We start from the raw sequence: 17567 nt of genomic DNA, 5'->3' as shown, positions 1-17567 counted from the left end.
AGGCACGGGCGGTGTAGGAGAGAGTCCATTCCTCATCTTGCGCGCCGTACCTGCCTGTGTACCCGCCTGCGTACCGGCCTGCGTACCTGCGAGGTACCCTGGCTGTCGGGCCAGTGGTTGCCTCGCCTAATCGCAGGTGGACATGGAGAACTCCCGTGCTGTCGAGGCGAGCCAAGAAGACCAGGCCATGTCGACAGCTGAGGAGGTGGGAACCGCCACGACTCGACCACCTGGAGGACGGGGGTCCGTGAAGGAGGGCGATGCGGCGCAGGTGTCAACCTCGACTGGGAGGTGGCGGGCTGCGGAGGACGCCTGGAGGCAGCGGCCAAGGAGAGCAGAGGTGCCGGCGCAGAGGGAGGTGACTTCCGTCAGGCTGGACGAGAATACTGCGGAAGCTGAGGACTCTGCTGGCCAGCGGGCACAAGGTGACCAGAACAAGATTACTAAGGCAGATGCAGAATCTGTGGGGGCAGAGCAGCACCAGGAATGTGCGGGGCGTTGGCGCTGTGGACCGGGGGGTAAGCTTCACACCGGTCCATGCTAGGTGACACAACTGCGTTCGGGTGGCCTTTAAGGAAGACGTACCAGACGAAGTAACGAAGGACCGCTCGATTTTTGTGCGGACAGTGGTTGTGGGGATGCTGCAAGTCGAGCCTATGGACCTTTTTTGTTTAATAGCTTTGCCGGGCGGCAGGGCTTTCGACGTCAGTTTTAGGACGAGCAACTTATTGCAGCGCTTCCTGACACGGTTTGAGCAAAAGGCAGGCGAGAGGCCTCTGTCGCTGCTCAACTGCAACTGTTGTCGGAACTAAACACAATAATGGTGATGGTTTTTCTATTTAACTAATCACGACCAGGCCACGATGCGGGAGGTGTGGTTGCGACAGCACTACCATTTGTTGTCGAGTTGCAAGCATGTCCAGGACTCGCTGGACATTTGGACAGGGGCTAGGCAGTGGCAGGTGATATTAAGAGCTGCGGATGGTGCCCTGCAGCACATCCCTAGTGCCCTTAACATTGGGGGTAGCAGGGGCAATGTCGTTTACGAGGGCCAACCCAAAATTTGCAGGAGGTGTGGTGGACGAGGCCATCTGGCGGCGGCGTGTGAAGCAAGAGTGTGCTATCGCTGCAGATCACTGGGCCACGAAGTAGATGAGTGTCGAATCCCAGCACAGTGTAACCTTTGTGGCAGCAAGGATCATCTGTACCGGAATTGCCACGAATCATACACCAATATGGTCCGGGCACATAAGCACCAGACTACCGGTGGAGGGAGCAGGGAGACGACCAAGGCCAGGTCGTGCACACGCTGCGTAACCGGGCAACAGATGATGCAGGTGGTGAAATTGCTGACCAGAGAACGCCCCTGTTGGACGAGAGGGAGGAGCTGGAAACGCCGTCCGTGGAAGGGGAAGCATTCGCGAGCCGGCGGGAAGATGGGCCCAAAGCCAATGGGATGGAGGAGGTGGCTCCTGAGCCAACAGTGGGCGATTGGGCGGAGGAGGTGGAGGCGACAGAGGGCGAAGGGGCGCAACAGAAGAAGGGTGACAAGAGGGGGTCTTTGGAGAGGACAGCGAAGAGGAAGTGGAGGACACCGAGTGCTTCACCGCGATCTGCCACCTGGGTTAAGCCCACGACCGTCAGACTCTTCAACAGACTTGGTTACATCTGAAGAAGAAATAACAACCAAGACGAGCCAAGAGAGGGGGTTTTCCCCGAAACCCATGAGTGCTGAATGTCTCCTGGACTTGGTAAACAAGAACTGTTATTCATTGCTGGAGGATGTCTCTGAGCCGGACTAGACACCCCTGGTTATGGAGCTCTCCATAGCATCGGTCAATGTGAGGGGAATTTGGGGTATGGCTAAGCCTAGAGCAACAGTGCATTATCTGCGAATTTTAAGGAAAGACATTTATTTCCTGCAGGAATGCCACCTGCCGTACTCCCTCGGCCGGGCGAAGCTGTTGGAGCCCTGGGACAGGCACTGTTTCTGATCCGGGAGCAACGCTAATAAGTACACTGGGGTAGCCATCCTCCTAGGACGTAGAAGGGTCGAGGTATGGGAGGCCCAGGAAGTGGTCCCTGGCTGTCTGCAATATGTCGACGCCACATACGACGGAGCTGCAGTACGCCTAATCAACGTATACGCCCCCACGCGGTATGCGGAGAGAGTGGAACTATGGGGTAATATAGCTGCCCTGATGGTTACGCAGAGGCATGTCGTATTGGGGGGTGATTTCAACTGCCCACTCAGCCTGTCAGATGTGCTGTCTACTTCTGAGGGCCGTAAGATAGACCCCTCTTCTAGGAAACTCAGTGCCTTGGTTAATGATTTTTATTTAACTGACACCTTTTCAGTTGCTGCACCCAGCACGTCCAGGTTTCACTTGGGCCAGTAGTTCGGGATCTCTGCTTTCAAGAATAGATTTTCTCTTTGTCTCGGCTAAAATTATAGCGGAGTATGTGGAGACTGAACCGTTCTCATTTTCGGATCACAAACTGATTACGGCGAGGCTACGAATTCCGGGTAGATTACGGTTAGGAAAAGGGATCTGGAAGATGAATGTGAGTGTCTTAGTGGACGAGAAGGTGACAAGGGCTTTCATCAAACGCTACGAAGAATGGAGAAGCCTACAGTGCTGCTTTAGCACTATGGCAGAATGACGGAATACCGACCGATTTTAATACAAAATTCTGGACACCATCAAGCATGACTTGTTACAACTGTACAGGGAAATTTTGGCGGAGGGTCCAGTACCAGAGTCCATGAGCGGAGGGGTAATATCCCTTATATTTTAGGGGAAGGGGGCTCGCAGCTACCTTGGGAGCTGGCGCCCTATCACCCTGCTAAATACAGACTATAAGATCTTAGCCAAATCCATCACAGCACGACTAGGGAAAGTGGTAGAACAACTAATACATGCAGACCAGACATGTGCTGTCCCAGGTAGGCATATTTTAGACAATCGTATCTTACTAAGAGAGGTCCTAGAGATCACGGTAGATGGGGGAGGACCACTGGGGCTCATTAGTTTAGACCAGGAGAAGGCTTTCGTCCGCATATTGCATGATTATTTGTTTTCGGTGTTCGAACGCATGGGGATAGGAGAGCGTTTAGGTGGGTGGGTAAAAAAGCTATATAGCAGGCTTTTGATAAACGGGGTCCATTCTGAAGCAGTCCCAGTTAGATCGGGCGTGAGACAGGGGTGCCCCATGTCGCCAGTCCAATTCGTCATGTGCATGGAACCGTTTACCCAGGCGGTCAGAGCCAATCAGAGAAATCGAGGAGTGCACATCCCGGGGTGTAAAGAACAGGCATAGATAGCAATGTATATGGATGATGTTGTGGTGTTCTGCAGGGATGTCTCCTCGGTTTGGGAGGTACTGGAACTTGCAAGACTTTTTAATTTGGCCTCGGGATCCAGATTTAATCTGGGTAAGAGCGAGATGATGATTTTTGGAGACCCTAGGCTTTTTGAAGGTCGGCCAATACAACTGAGAGTGAAGGAAGAAGGGATTAAGATCCTAGGGGTCACCTATCGACAGGAATCTGCAAAAAATAACTGGAAGGAAAAAATAAAGGCAGTGAAGGGCAGGCTGGCCAGGTGGACGACCGGAAGCCTCACCATGGAAGGGAGGATATTGATGTTGAAGGTAGAAATGCTTCCTACGCTCAACTACCTGGCGCACATCTTCCCGCCAGGCGTGGAAATATTGCATTGCTTGGAGACATTGTTTTTCGAGTTCATTTGGGGAAGCAGGATGGACTGGGTGAAGAGGGAGACCGTGTACAAACACCTTGCGAACTGTGGGAGGGGAGCCCCTGACGTCGCGCGTACCCTGACTACGATTTTTGTTTGTAATATGCTCCGCTTTTTTTTTCAGATGGGTCCCAGGCAAAGGCCTCATTTTTTACAGTTTAGGCTGGCATGGCTCCTTCGTAGATTAGGGATGGCTCCATTGCCTTGCGGAAAGCCCCTCACCTGGATGCAAGGGTGGCTATGTGCCACGGTAAACAAGTACATCGCAGAATACGCGCCGACTCTAGTAAAGGAGTCGTGGCACCCACGGAGTGTCCTTGTCGAGATTGACAAAAGGGAAGCCTGCACAGAGGTACCAGGCGCACGGAGTGTCCTCCACCATCAAATATGGGAGAACGTGGCATCTGAGGCTTTAACGAAGACACAAAGGGGTAGATCTTGGTTGGTGGCCTGGGACAGGTTGCCATGCAGAGCGTTTATGCATTTTCGCCATATGGCCCGCACCCCTAAATGCCCAAGGGGCTGTAATTCGGACGAGTATACAAGTCATCTTTTTGTGCGAAACTGTGCCAGCCTTTGCTAGCCCGGTTTTATCCGGTCAAGGTCACAATGCCAAATGTTATTTGGGGAGTTTTTCAACGGAAAGCAGGAAGGGCTTGGTCTCAGACATGTGCCGTTGTGTGGGGCTATAAAAGAAGCCTTGTGGAAGGCGAGAGGTCTGATGCTCCAAGGTACCTACATGACGCCTACCGAGATTTACCACCTAACCTGTAGGCTGATCGGCCGGGTGGTGGAGGTAAACGAGGCAAAAATGGGCTGCGACGCAGCAAGAAAGAAATGGCAGTGGCCTCCGCCTCCATGTGGCATGGATTGAAACAAGCAGCACTAGGAAAAGTCCTCTGCCATAGCACCAGGAATTGAGGAACGAGACTGGGTCCGGCAACCGCGGACCCTTGTTTTTAAATATAGTGGATGGGCCAGCAAAGTTTTCGCGATTGGTACACTCCATGGTTTAAGGTGTTGTAAAAGACCCTGTATTCGCGGCAATGTTCCTCGTGTGAGTTGTTGTTGGTACTATTTGGCAATTGTTCGATACAGTGGATCGTACATGGTTGGAATAAAACTTTTTAAATACGTTGTGATCGTCACCCTCTTCAAGCTGTGGGTCTGGCAACATGTTGGCTGTCCCGACCGATGGGTGGTTATCCCCTAAAGGCTGTGAAGGCTGGAATAAAAGAGAGAGAGTACCTCCTACTAGTGTCTGTGAATTAGCACACTACATTTGGTGTCAGCAGTGTTAACGAATTTTTAATATATAGTAGGGTTGTTAGGAATTTTCTTTTTTTCCTTTCGAATCCTTGAGGGGGAAATAAGCTATTGCGGAATCCAAGAAAAGGATGGAACGTCCTCGAGCGAAGAGGACGACGGCAAGGAGAGTTCTCGGGCAGCCCTGGCTGTCGAGGCCCCAGCGGGGGGTCCCGGAGTGGCGGTCCCGGTGGGGCAGTGGAGGAAGGACAATGATTCCGCACCGCTGCCGGCTGGAGAAGGGCCACAGGCACTCAGCACGCACATCGTGGAGCTGCTCTCCACGGTGACGGCACTGGTGGGGTAGCTGGGCAGGAAGAGCCGGGCAACTCCGCCTGCCGGGCCACATCTCCAGTGGCTGCTGTGCTGATTTGGGGCAATTTTTTCTGGCTTCGCCGCCGTCCGCCCTGCCGGCGTCCGCTCCTCTGGGTCCAAAGGCAGGTCGCGATGCGTCACACACCCGGCCGACGACACAGCCACCTCATGCATCCCCATTGCAGTCAGTGTCGGGTGCACATGCCATCGCCTCTCATAGTGATACGGGGTATGAGGATGGTGCTTCGGTGTGTGATGGTTGGCCACGGTGGTCCGGGCAATGGACCGCACTGGCACACCATGTCATAGCAGCGGGAGCGGGATCATCTACGGTAGGGGGATTTGTGCAGAGTGTTGAAGTGCGGATGTTCATAGATAATCCGTGGGAGTTTAGGCATTGTGGGCCAAATTAAGGCATCAATATGGATTGGCGAAATTGAAAGGACAGGCCCGGTGTTGGTTTCATGTTCATTGGCGGTGCCTTGTTTATTGGGGACAGATTTTTTAAAAGAGGATGTCCCTCCAAATTTGAGTTGACCAGGGTTGTGTTGAGTTACCGTCGGGACATCGGTTGAGGGTTTTTAGAGTCCCCTAATGGACGATTTATGGCTAACGCTGTGGTTTGGGCCCTGGTGCGTGAAACTGTTAGGGTTCCCCCAGGGGCACAGATGCTCGTACCCTTGAGGCTGCGGAAGCGGCTCGACCAGAAAATCACTGGGGTGGGGTTCTTTTAACCCCCTCAAATAGAGCAGTTCGTGGGCTGACTTTGATAGGGGCTCAGACGAGTGTGAGGGATGATCAGGAGTCCTTCCTACAAGTATTAAATGCTGGGATGGATACCGTGGTCATACAGGCTGGTACAGTGTTGGCCCACGCGACGGTGGCGTGTTGTGAGGATACGGATGATGTGAGCACTCGGGTCATGACCGCGGTTGAATGGGAAGCAGTGTTGGATGACTCATGGATGGATCTGTTGTGCATGGGTAATCCGGATTTATCGTGGGAGCAGAGGGGCGAGTTGCAGGCATTGCTTTGGGAATTCTCCGATGTATTTAATAAGGGTAAATTTGATGTGGGCCGCACGTCCCTGCTGCATCACCATATTGATGCGGGTGGCGCCGCTCCCATTCGTCAGAACTCATTTCGGTTTAGTCCGAAGGAATGGGACTTCATCTTGACTTAAAGCTTTCGTGGCTGCAGGAATTCATATTCTTTGCGTCGCTCGGTAAAGCCACGTATCGATCGCAACACAAGCAATCGTCTTCAGGTGAAACAATTGCTTGTGTTGCGATCAAAACTTCGTGATATTACTATTATTTTGATTCTTTTTTATATCTACGTGGCTTCATTGACTCAAAGAATATGATAAGGAATACGTTCGTCAAACGGTCGACGAGATGTTGGCCGCCGATATAATCTCCCCGTCAACCAGTCCGTGGGGTGCTCCCATTGTCCTGGTTTAAAAGGATGGGAGTTTGCGGTTCTGTGTGGACTTTCGGAAATTGAATAATGATGTCATGTCACCACTTAAGGGGGGCCCGTGACGTTCAGGGAGCCCGGGGAGCCCGGGATGGTGAGCGGTTGAAGAGAGCCGAAGAGACAGCCAGGGGTAGAGCTAAAGACGTCTGTAGAAGCCGGCTGTAGTTACGGGAGGTGCTGCTCTCCTCGGACGGGCGGTGTTGGCTGAACCCCTGTCCTGACTCGAGTGAGAGAGCCCAAAGAGATAGCCGAGGCTAGCAGTAGATAGAGCCAAGGGTCCACGTGAAGGACCGAATGTAGGACGCCTACCCCTGGTGTTTACTTACCACCTTCCTTGTTAATAAACTGGCGCAAGCCCTTACCTGAGGACCTGCCTCCGCGTCGTCATTAGCAACACAACACAATTTTAAGCCAATTTAGGGGCACCGCAACGTAACCTGTCCTGAGAGGGTCGGCCAATCTCCTGGCACCGGGAAACCGTGGGACTCTCCCTCTAGGGGCCCTTCGGATTAAAACCCGATGTGCCAGGCAATCCCCCGCCAGGACACTACTACGTGGGTGCAAGTGCTGCATGTGTGTGTGTGCTCAGGGTGGGGGGTAGTGGACAATCGCGGCGCTTGCGCAGCTGGTCCACGGTCGTGGCATCACAATATCTCGCGAGGGTGGGGATGAATATAATTGAGTTCCCCCAGTCATGTATTCCCATTTCCAGCCCTAGTTACCGCCAGTCTCCAGGCAAGATGAACAGCGATACTGTACATTGGAACGTGTGGCTAGGAGGTGTTAACGCCCTCGCCTGGTATGTAAGGAGGTCGTGGGTTTGATCTCCACCCTGATGCCTGCTGCTGTATTTGGAGTTTTCGTGTTATCTCTCTCCGTGGTCGCGTGGATTTTTCTCCGGGCCCTCGGCTTTTTTCCCCTCCACATTTAGAAACAACGTGTGTTTAGAGCAGTGACGTGCGGTGAGGTCAATGGCTGGGGAGGCACTGGCTAGTGTCAGAGCCAGATTCACACACTGAGGGGGGCGTGGCTTCATGGAGGGGGGCGTGGTCCCAAAGAGGGGGGCGTGTCCTCACTGAGGGGGACGTGTTAGACACGTCCCCCTCAGTGAGGCAGATGTGATAGCTGCCTCCCCTGGTGCTTTTTCATTGTAGTTTCATGACGAGACCAGCAAGCCCAAATATCTTTATACACAAACGTGAAATAAGCTACCTGGAGTATGGAAGGCGAGGACATGAAATGAAGGGGTCTACAAACATTACATTGGTGACATACTGAGATAGTAACAGGCACTCGCTTATTGCCCACGCTCCATCCAGTTACTGAGGGGTTGCGCAATCAGAGGGGAGGCTGAGCTCGTCGCTGCCTCACCTCTCGTCTCTTCCTGTATTTGCAGCGGAGCTCCGCAAATTTGGCGATTTTGACTACAAAAATGATTGGAATCGTACAGAAATTACATTTATAACATAGATCAGTGGAAAAAAAATCTTAATATTTATTTTAGTCTTTTTTTTTTACTTTTAGTAACAGCTATTTTCATTGGAGTATGCCCCCGGTTTAGATAATATGGCAGCTATGAATTTTCCACGTGCTGAGCCACTTCGTTGAGAGCTACCTCGCTCAGTGGGTCTTACCTGGTAAAATAATATAAATAATAATTGGCCGTGTCAGACGGGTGTACGACACATATTTACGCTGCTCGAATTTCACGTGCATTTATTTTACTCTTTTTTTTTAAATAATAAGATAATCATGAATCGACATTTCAGAGGGCATGCCCCAGTGGCAGCTGTCCCTGTGCGGCAGGAGAAGAACTCGGCACCCGAGCCTGCAAGTGGGCACAATAACAGCTCCGGCTCCATCACAATCGCGCGAGTGGATGACTGCAATACCACAACCCGACATTCGCCACTCTGTGCCAGGCCAGGTGCACTTTGAGGCTACCATGTGAAGTGTCGAATGCTCGCTGCTGCCAGGAGGTCACGGGGGCCGTCCATGAATGACGTCACGCACCTAGGGGGGGGGGGTCAGACATTTGTGACGATGTGTGACGAGGGGGGGGGGGTTGAAAAATGTGACGTCACATCAAAATGCGCAACTTTAAATAAATATAGACAACACGTTCTAAATGTTTTCTCCTACATCAGAGTGCAGCGCCACATTAAATACGCACTACAATGACAATAGTTTTAAGCGATTCGAAGAATGTTTATGGTTTTGAGGGGGGGGGGCAGAGCTTTGTGACGTCATATTTGAGGGGGGGTCTGACTTTTTGTGATGCCGTGTGACGATGGAGGGGGAGGGGCTCAAAAATCGTCCAAAATAGCGTGACGTCATTTATGGACAGAATCCATGGGTTGACCAACTGAAATGACTGGCAGATGCACATCAGCTGTGGTCCCTTTACTGTGCCAACTTGATGCGTTTTAACCGCCCGGCGCTCCGCTCTTTGTTGTGAGTGTCGCTCCTCTGCCCTCCGTTGTTGTTGGAGTGCGGACTGCCTCCAACTGTCCCAGTAGCAGCGTCCTTCACGAGCCTCCTGCATAGGAGTGGATGACTGCATCACTATCCACCACCATCACCACCACCACATCTGTGCCTTTGCGGAGACAAATGACGTCATAATTCTCTTGTCGAGAAGCTGCATGGGCCCGTGACGTTCTGCGTCGGGGTGGGGTGGGTCCAAGCTCTATGGTGACGTCACGGGACCACCACCGCAACCGCTCGACGAGGTGACGTCACCCACAGAGGAATTAGGCGGGGAAGCAGAGAAGAGGGGGTGACGTCACGTGTGGGGGGAGGGGGTGACATCACGTGTGGGGGGAGGGGAACCCCCCCAACGGTGAGTGATGCGAGGGGGGGGCGGGCGTTGTGGAGACTGAGGGGGTGGGGGGTTGGGAGGGGCTTGGGGGGAGGGAGATTGGGAGGGGTTTGGGGGAGGGGCGTGCTGTACAGCGGGGGAGGGGGGGGTCGGTGGGGGGGTGGAGACCGTTGGGGGTGGGGGGTTGAGAGGGGTTGGGTGGGGCTTGGGGGCGGGGTCGTGCGTGCTGTGCGGGGAGGGGGCGTTGGGCGGGGGTGCCCGTGCCGGCCGTTGGGGGTGGGGGGTTGGAGGGGGGCTGGGAGGGGGAGTGCTGAACGGGGGGGGGGGTGCTGAACGGGGGGGGGGCGGTGGGGGGTGCAGACCGTTGGGAGTCGGGGGTGGAGTTTGGGGGGGTGAGGTGGGGCTTGGGGGCGGGGTCTTGGGGATTGGGGGGGGGGCGTTCTGTATGGGGGGGGGTGTGCTGGTGGAGACCGTTGGTGGTGGAGGGGTTGGGCTGGGGGGGAGGGGCTTGGGGGGTGCGGCGCGAGGCGGGCGACGGTTGGTTGTTGTCATGTTGACGTAGCCAGATTTGAATCCGGCCAATGGGGACGCGCGACTCCTCGTATTGGTCGTCACGTGACCCCTCCCGGTTTCGGACGAGATTTAAAAAAGTTCAGGCGGCGGCGCTGGTGGCTCCGGCGGCTGCGGTGGAGCCTGACGGGTCCCCAGCCGGGTGTTGGAACGTCCCCAGGTGATTACAGACGCCGTGCGGATCGCGCGGTCATTGCAACTGCCCTGAAGCGGCACGTTCGGCTGAGCAACACGCCTAAAAGCAACTCGAAGCAACAAGGTTGTTGTTGTTGTTGTGTAATACGCGGTGTGTAGCATGGCCAGAGCGCATAAACTCGACTTCCGCGGAGTTGCCGGTGAGATTCTAGCTCCCGGCAAAGCAGTTTAAATGTGTCTTAAATGTCCACGCCGCCTCTGTGCACCCGGCAGTTTAATTAAAATGACGTTAAGTCGATCGGGCAGGTCGCCGTGTGTTGGGGGGGGGGGTCAACTCGTAAGTGGCTCTCACCTCTTATACCGTGGTCACCGTGGAAGAGTAGGCCAAATGCCACGGGCAATCTCTGGAGCTCCCTCTGGTGGGCCTCAGGCGATGGGAGGCAATTCCAAAGTGGGGCAGTGTCATCGGTTGGCAGAGAGAGAATAACTTCTTAATGCAGTCTTGATCTAAAGCTTTGGCGACTGCAGGAATCCATTCTCTCTGGTTCTTTCAGTGAAGTCACGTAGGTATAAAATACATGACGACGTTTCGGGCGCAACACAAGCGTCCATCAGCAGGTGGGAAAGCATGGTCTGCTGCTGAGGCAGACTGTTTTAATTCAATTACAAAAATTGCACGATGCTTCATCGGTCAAGTTGATGAACATTGCCACCGAATGGAATGACATCTGAAGAGGAAATGTCTCTGTAGCGGCCACTTGTGCTGTGATTGTGATGATTGTTCGGCGCTGCGGTGGCCTGGAGGTGACGGCTAAGCTCGGCTGGTATGCAGGAGGTCGTGGGTTCCATCAGGTTACACAGACACCTGCTGTATGTTCAAATCTAGATTGTGTGTTCGAAGTTCGCGCGTTGTCTCTCTCTCTCCCCGTGGTCGCGTGGATTTTTCTCCGGGTCCTCCGGGTTTCCCCCCCCCCCCCCCCCACCACATTTCGAGTACCGTTTTGGCATCTATAATTGAAGCAATTGGCGGGACCCCGGGGCTACCATCACTACCCCGGGGTGGGGAAAAACCAGCGTAGCGACAACAAAAACTAGTGGTCAAATCGATCGGCCTCGTCGAGAGCTACTCGGGGCACTAAGTTTCGTAAAATATTTGAAATATTACGTAAACACGTTAAATTCACTGCCTAGGGGGGGTGGGTGGCGGTGGCGCTCGCCTTGGCAAAGAAGCTGAGGATGGACGGCTGACCGGAGGGCGTTGTCCCCCCGGGGCTCGCGTTTGGCCGGTGGGGTGGTGCCCATCGTGTCGATTGCCGCCTGCTGCTGCTGCTGCTGGCGCTTGTTGGCAAGCAAGAATGAACAGCGGCCCTGGCGGGGTCCGTCCGGTGTCCTTGCTGGATCACGAGTGGGCGGACTTTAAAATAAAAATAATAATTATTATTCTTCTTTGGTTCTTTCGGTAAAGTCACGTAGAATGAGAACCAAAGAAGATGAATCATTGCAGTCACGAAAGCTTTAAATCGAAAAATAATTATTATTATTATTGACCTGATTTTTGGCGGGACCCCGGGGTCCCGCAAAGTGATTCCAATGTCCATGTTGATGCTGAGCCGTTTTGTCGCGCTATCATATGTGATAGCCAGGGTCTTACCTGGCAATATATATAAAAATAGCTTTAGTTTATAGTTAACCACGGTCAGCGGCTGCAAACCTGGCTTTGAATCTTGGATCTCTGCTGTGCTGGCTCTGCCCTCTGTGGATCTGTAATCCTGCGTCTCTCGCTTCTAAGCGATCCGCCGCGTGTCGCTGGACGTTATTCCCGAGGGAGCCCCGGGGCCAGTTCCTGTTGTGCTTGCGGTGGAGATGGCAGTGGCTGTAGGGGAGTGGAGTGCACAGGAAGCAAAAGTGCGTCACGGTGCTTAGGAGATGTTAACTACCTCGCCAGGTGTGCCGGAGGTCGTGGGTTCGATCCCGACCCCTGACGCCTGCTGCTGTATATTTGGAGTTTGCGGTGTCTCTCTCTCATCATCATCACGGTGGCTATGAGATGTTAACTACCTCGCCTGATATGCCGGAGGTCGTGGGTTCGATCCCGGCACCTGACGCCTGCTGCTGTATCTTTGGAGTTTGCGTCTCTCTCTCTCATCATCATCACGGTGGCTATGAGATGTTAACTACCTCGCCTGGTGTGCCGGAGGTCGTGGGTTCGATCCCGGCACCTGACGCCTGCTGCTGTATATTTGGAGTTTGCGTGTCTCTCTCTCATCATCATCACGGTGGCTATGAGATGTTAACTACCTCGCCTGGTGTGCCGGAGGTCGTGGGTTCGATCCCGGCACCTGACGCCTGCTGCTGTATATTGGGAGTTTGCGTGTCTCTCATCATCACGGTGGCTATGAGATGTTAACTACCTCGCCTGGTATGCCGGAGGTCGTGGGTTCGACCCCGACCCTGACGCCTGCTGCTGTATATTTGAGTTTGCGTGTCTCTCTCTCTCATCATCATCACGGTGGCTATGAGATGTTAACTACCTCGCCTGGTATGCCGGAGGTCGTGGGTTCGATCCCAACCCCTGACGCCTGCTGCTGTATATTTTAATTGTGTGCTTGTGCTGCTATTTTTCCTCGGGTCCTCTGGTTTTTTCCCCTCGACATTTTGAATCGGCATCATGCGTTCAGATTAATTGTCTGCTACTATAAATTTTCGCCTGGTGATAAACCCCCTTTTTTGAGCTACCCTTTGTGGCGAGGTCGCTTCTGAAGAATGGGGGCTTTACCTGCTAAGGTAAAAAAAAGTTAGTTTTAGTTGTATGTTTTCGATAGAGATTTGTTTACTTTTACTCTACTTTGCACTCCTATTGCGTTTCTGTATTACGTTTGTTGTTGTAACGTTCTGACCCCCATGCCCCCCACTGGACATCTGTGAAGAAGCGCTTTAGAGCTCATCGGATTCCTCCAGTATCAATAAATATTCTGATTGTGACAAGATAAATGGCTGTTTTCAACGAGAATTGCTTAATTGGATACAAACTGTAGTGGAGTAAACAATACGCATAGGAATTGGCCATATACAGTACATACAGACAAACAAGGAGAACGGGTCACATGAGGTCAAACAGGTGGTCGAGTCGCGGGTGGCGTAAACAACACGAAGTAATTAAGGGAGTCGTGGCACGAGGGCTGTGATTGGTCGAGAGGCTGTTAGTGTTAAGTGGTGGCGTCTGGATGTCTGATGGAGGGGACAGGTGCGAGCTGGCGGAAAACGGCCAGCGAGCCACGTGGCAATTAATTAAGGCTAATGCGAAAGGGGATAAAACGGGAGGTGGTTTGAACGGAGGGGAGTTGCTGCTGGGGAGTTGTTGTTGGAGAGTTGTTGCTGGGCAGTTGTTGGCGAGAGGTGAAGAGATACGAAGAAGACAGCTGGAAATGTTAGGGAAGAATAGATAGTTCATAGTTCATTTATTTGGTATAGCCCTGTGAGCCATTCGGCTCTTGAATCGAGTGCAACCGCAACAAACAAAAAACATGAACAAGAAAACATCTTAAAGTGATTGTGACTGTGCAAACAGAAAATACAGGAAAAAAATATCAAAATATTCCTGAAATAGCACCGTACACCAACGCTGTGTGCAAAACTCCCAGTGGGATGCAAGTCAAATAACAACAACCACAAGACAACTAAGATTAAAGCCATCAGTCTAACTCCGTACTACAATAAACAAAAACATGGCCAAAACAAACAAAAAACTTTTCGAAATCACCAAAATAAAAGCCATAAATCCAATGTAACAGTGATCATAGGGACTGTGACCGAATTTTTAACAATAAACTACATAAATAAATTATAACACCAAAAGCTAGAGCCATATTTTAGGCCACTGAATAGCAGTGGCAGCTAGGGTTGTACAACTCTCGAGCAGTTTTGAGTGAAGATCTCATAGGTAGTGATTCAAGTTGCAGTTTATTGGCAATAGCATTCCAGACCCTGGGGGCATCAATAGCAAAGGCCCTTCCTCCAGTTTTTGTACGGCAATAGGGAATGTGAAGCTGGTAAATGAGTGAAGACCTGAGGTCAAATTTGTTCTTTGAAACAGAGAGGTGATCCAGTAGGTAGTCTGCGGAATTTTTTGTAAGTACATCGTGAATAAATAAGATCTGGTGCACAAGCCGTCGAACATTAAGAGATGTTAAGTTTGACCCAATGTAGAGATCACAGTGGTGAGTCCTATATGGGCAGTTCAATGCAAATCTTAAGGGCGAGTGATAGATGGAATCAAGCTTCTTCAGTAGAGAGCCAGACCCCAAAGACAGTAAATAGCGATAGGGAGAGTCAGCGTTAGCAGAGATAGATGGAGTCACTGTGTGTGAATAGATAGATGGAGTCACTGTGTGTGAATAGATAGATGGAGTCACTGTGTGTGAATAGACAGACAGGATACTGTGTGTGAATAGATAGAAGAAGAACCACTGTGTGTGGAAGGGAAGTCACTGCGTGTGAAGAGATAGCGGCGATACTGTGTGTGTGAGGCGATAGAAGACGAACCACTGTGTGTGGAAGGGAAGTCACTGCGTGTGAAGAGATAGCGGTGATACTGTGTGTGAGGAGATAGAAGACGAACCACTGTGTGTGGAAGGGGATACACGGACGATGCTGAAGTAAATCGGAGTGTCCGAGTTGGCGGAGCACGGAGAGAATTACTGTGTGTACGGAACGATGGAATTAAAGTGACGGCGGAAAAAGAGACGGTTGTCGTCCGAGTGAATTCACGGCACTACATTTGGTGTCAGAAAAAGTACGGAACACGCCACGATGTTAAGGAAAGCGGCAAAGAAAATAAATGTGCCAGTGAACTCGGGCGGCGACAGCGACAACGACGATTTGCAGCCCGGCCAGATGGCCGGCAGTACTCCGGACGGTGACAGCGGTTCGAGTGGTGCTGAAGGCCCGGGATCGCCAGAGGATTGGCGAGTCCTCATGACCCAGTGGGAGGCCAGAATGGAGAAGTTGTCGGAGGAATTCCAGAACTTCTTGACAGAGAACCGCATTCAACTACCCGTACCGGGTCCACCGCCGGAGGTTGCCGCTCAGCCGGAGCGGTTGGAAGATTCTGACGACGAAGACGACCAGTCGGAGGGACCGCCACGACGGCTACACGTACAACGATTTGAGGCCAAAGTGGGAGATTGGATGGCATTCATACGAAGATTCCGTGCGGCTTACGAGTCCCTGAATTGGACGGAGAGTGCCGCGTTATGAGCACTGACGACGGCATTGGATGATGACTCCTTGGCGACTTTTAACGGACTCCCTGCCGCTGTCAGAAAAACATTTGACGGTGTTATTGCGGCAATGAGGAAGGTCTACGAGCCACGATCGGTCGCCAAACGTCGATTTCAACAGAGGAAACGGGAGGCCACGGAGTCCCCCCTGGCATTTCGCAGCGCCTTGCTGGCCTTTGCCCAGGTTGCGTACCCGGCGATGGACGAGGAGGGCTGGGACTCCCTGCTGCAAGAGAAGATGCTACAGCTGGCGAAGGAACTGAAAGTCGTCTTGTCGCTCTCGGACAAGGATGATGACGATGACGTGTCATCGTTGCTGATCGCCAGGAACATACAGGTCAACCTTGATATACGAGATGAACCAGCGGCGGCGGTAGCGCAGCCGTCGCTGACGACCCCTGCCGGGGCTGCGAGCACGGTGGTGGTGGACGAGGCGCCGCCGATGGCAGCGGCGGCTGGGGTGTCGACCGGAGACCGACGGCGTCGTCCCGGGGCATATGGAGACGGCGTGCATCGGACATGCTACGAGTGCGGGCGGAGGGGTCATCTCGCCCGCGACTGCTGGAGACGAAGAGGTGGTTCTCCGTGGGCGCCGAACCACTACGGCGGGCGGTTCCCCCAAGACCAAGGATCCCGGGTGAGTCGAGATGCATTCAATACACGGCCGCCCTATCCACATCACTCATCCGCGTCATCTCAACCGTATTCATCGGGTTCGGATAGTACGCATGGCCGGGATATGTGGGGCGCGTTGGTACATCGTGTGTTGGGGGCCGCGCCGGGATCGTCGGATGTGATGGCATGTATTCAAGGTGTTATGGTACGGGTTATTGTGGATACCGGGGCCTCGGCAACTCTCATTTCGTTGCAAACTTTTCGGTCGCTGCCGATGTCGCTTAGATCGTTAGCGCCAGTGGAAGGGCCATGTGTAGAGGCAAACGGGGGTAGTTGGGCATTATAGGCTGCGTTGTTGCGACAATTCAAATTGGGGAGGTTATTGTGACAGGAAGTGTTTTGGTTTCAACGGCCTTGGCGGTACCGTGTTTGTTGGGCACGGATTTTTTGCAAAAGATGCCAATTAATATTTCAGTGGGAAAAGGTTGTTTGGCATTACCATCGGGGAAATGTATGAAATTTTTTGGGACGCCTTCGAAATTTGCGGTGGCGAACGCTGTGGTGCAGGCCGTGGTGAGCCGCACCGTGCACGTCCCGCCTGCATCGCAAATATTGGTACCGCTACGGTTAAAGAAGGAATTGCCTTGGGATGAGCTACAGGAGGGAGTGCTGTTGACACCCTCAAATGCTGTGTCGAGAATGCCCACCGTGGTAGGAGCTTTGACCATAATACAAACTTATTGTGATCCCTTCATTCAAATTGTAAACGCGGGGCACGAAGAGGTTGTTATTCAAGGGGGCACTACGTTGGCGCATGCAACGGGTGCGCCGGGTCCAGAAACAAAAACATGTTTTGCTACGGGGCAGGATGAAATGTTGTCAAGGGAGGAGGACGATCCGGAATGGTTAAGGGATCTTTACAAACAAAACCCAGAGTTATCGCCTGTGCAACGGTGGAGTTTGCATGCGTTGCTAGTGGAATTTAAGGATGTGTTCAGTTCAGGGAAATACGACGTGGGTCGAACGACGCTGTTGCAGCATCGTATTGACACGGGGAATGCACCCCCGATCAGGTTAAATTCGCATCATGTAGGTCCTCTTGAGAAATAATGTATTCGGCGATCTGTTGATAAAATGCTAGAGCAGGATATTATCGCCCCATCCTCCAGCCCGTGGGGAGCCCCTATTGTCCTCGTTAAAAAAACGTGATGGGATCGCCCCTGGCAGGAGCCCGTTGATATTGTGGAGGTTTTACGGGATCAGAGTGTGCGAATAAAATTCGGTCGT

General features: G+C 52.6%; 1 protein-coding gene across 1 annotated transcript in view; it reads left to right on the top strand.

Moving 5' to 3' along the window:
* Positions 1–10252: 10252 nt before the first annotated feature.
* LOC116955863 (uncharacterized) overlaps positions 10253–17567 on the top strand; it is a 51649-nt gene continuing 44334 nt past the window's right edge. The window contains exon 1 of the mRNA XM_076053763.1: positions 10253–10411. The gene's annotated coding sequence lies outside the window, so the exon portion shown is untranslated. The remainder of the gene's footprint in view (positions 10412–17567) is intronic.

The sequence above is a fragment of the Petromyzon marinus genome, chromosome 62 (genome assembly GCF_048934315.1).
Source record: "Petromyzon marinus isolate PM22_M1 ecotype Great Lakes invasive population chromosome 62, UKy_Petmar_22M1.pri1.0, whole genome shotgun sequence".
NCBI lineage: Eukaryota > Metazoa > Chordata > Hyperoartia > Petromyzontiformes > Petromyzontidae > Petromyzon > Petromyzon marinus.
The sequence above is the reverse complement of the archived record's forward strand: the minus strand, read 5'-3'. Positions and strand labels throughout refer to the sequence as shown.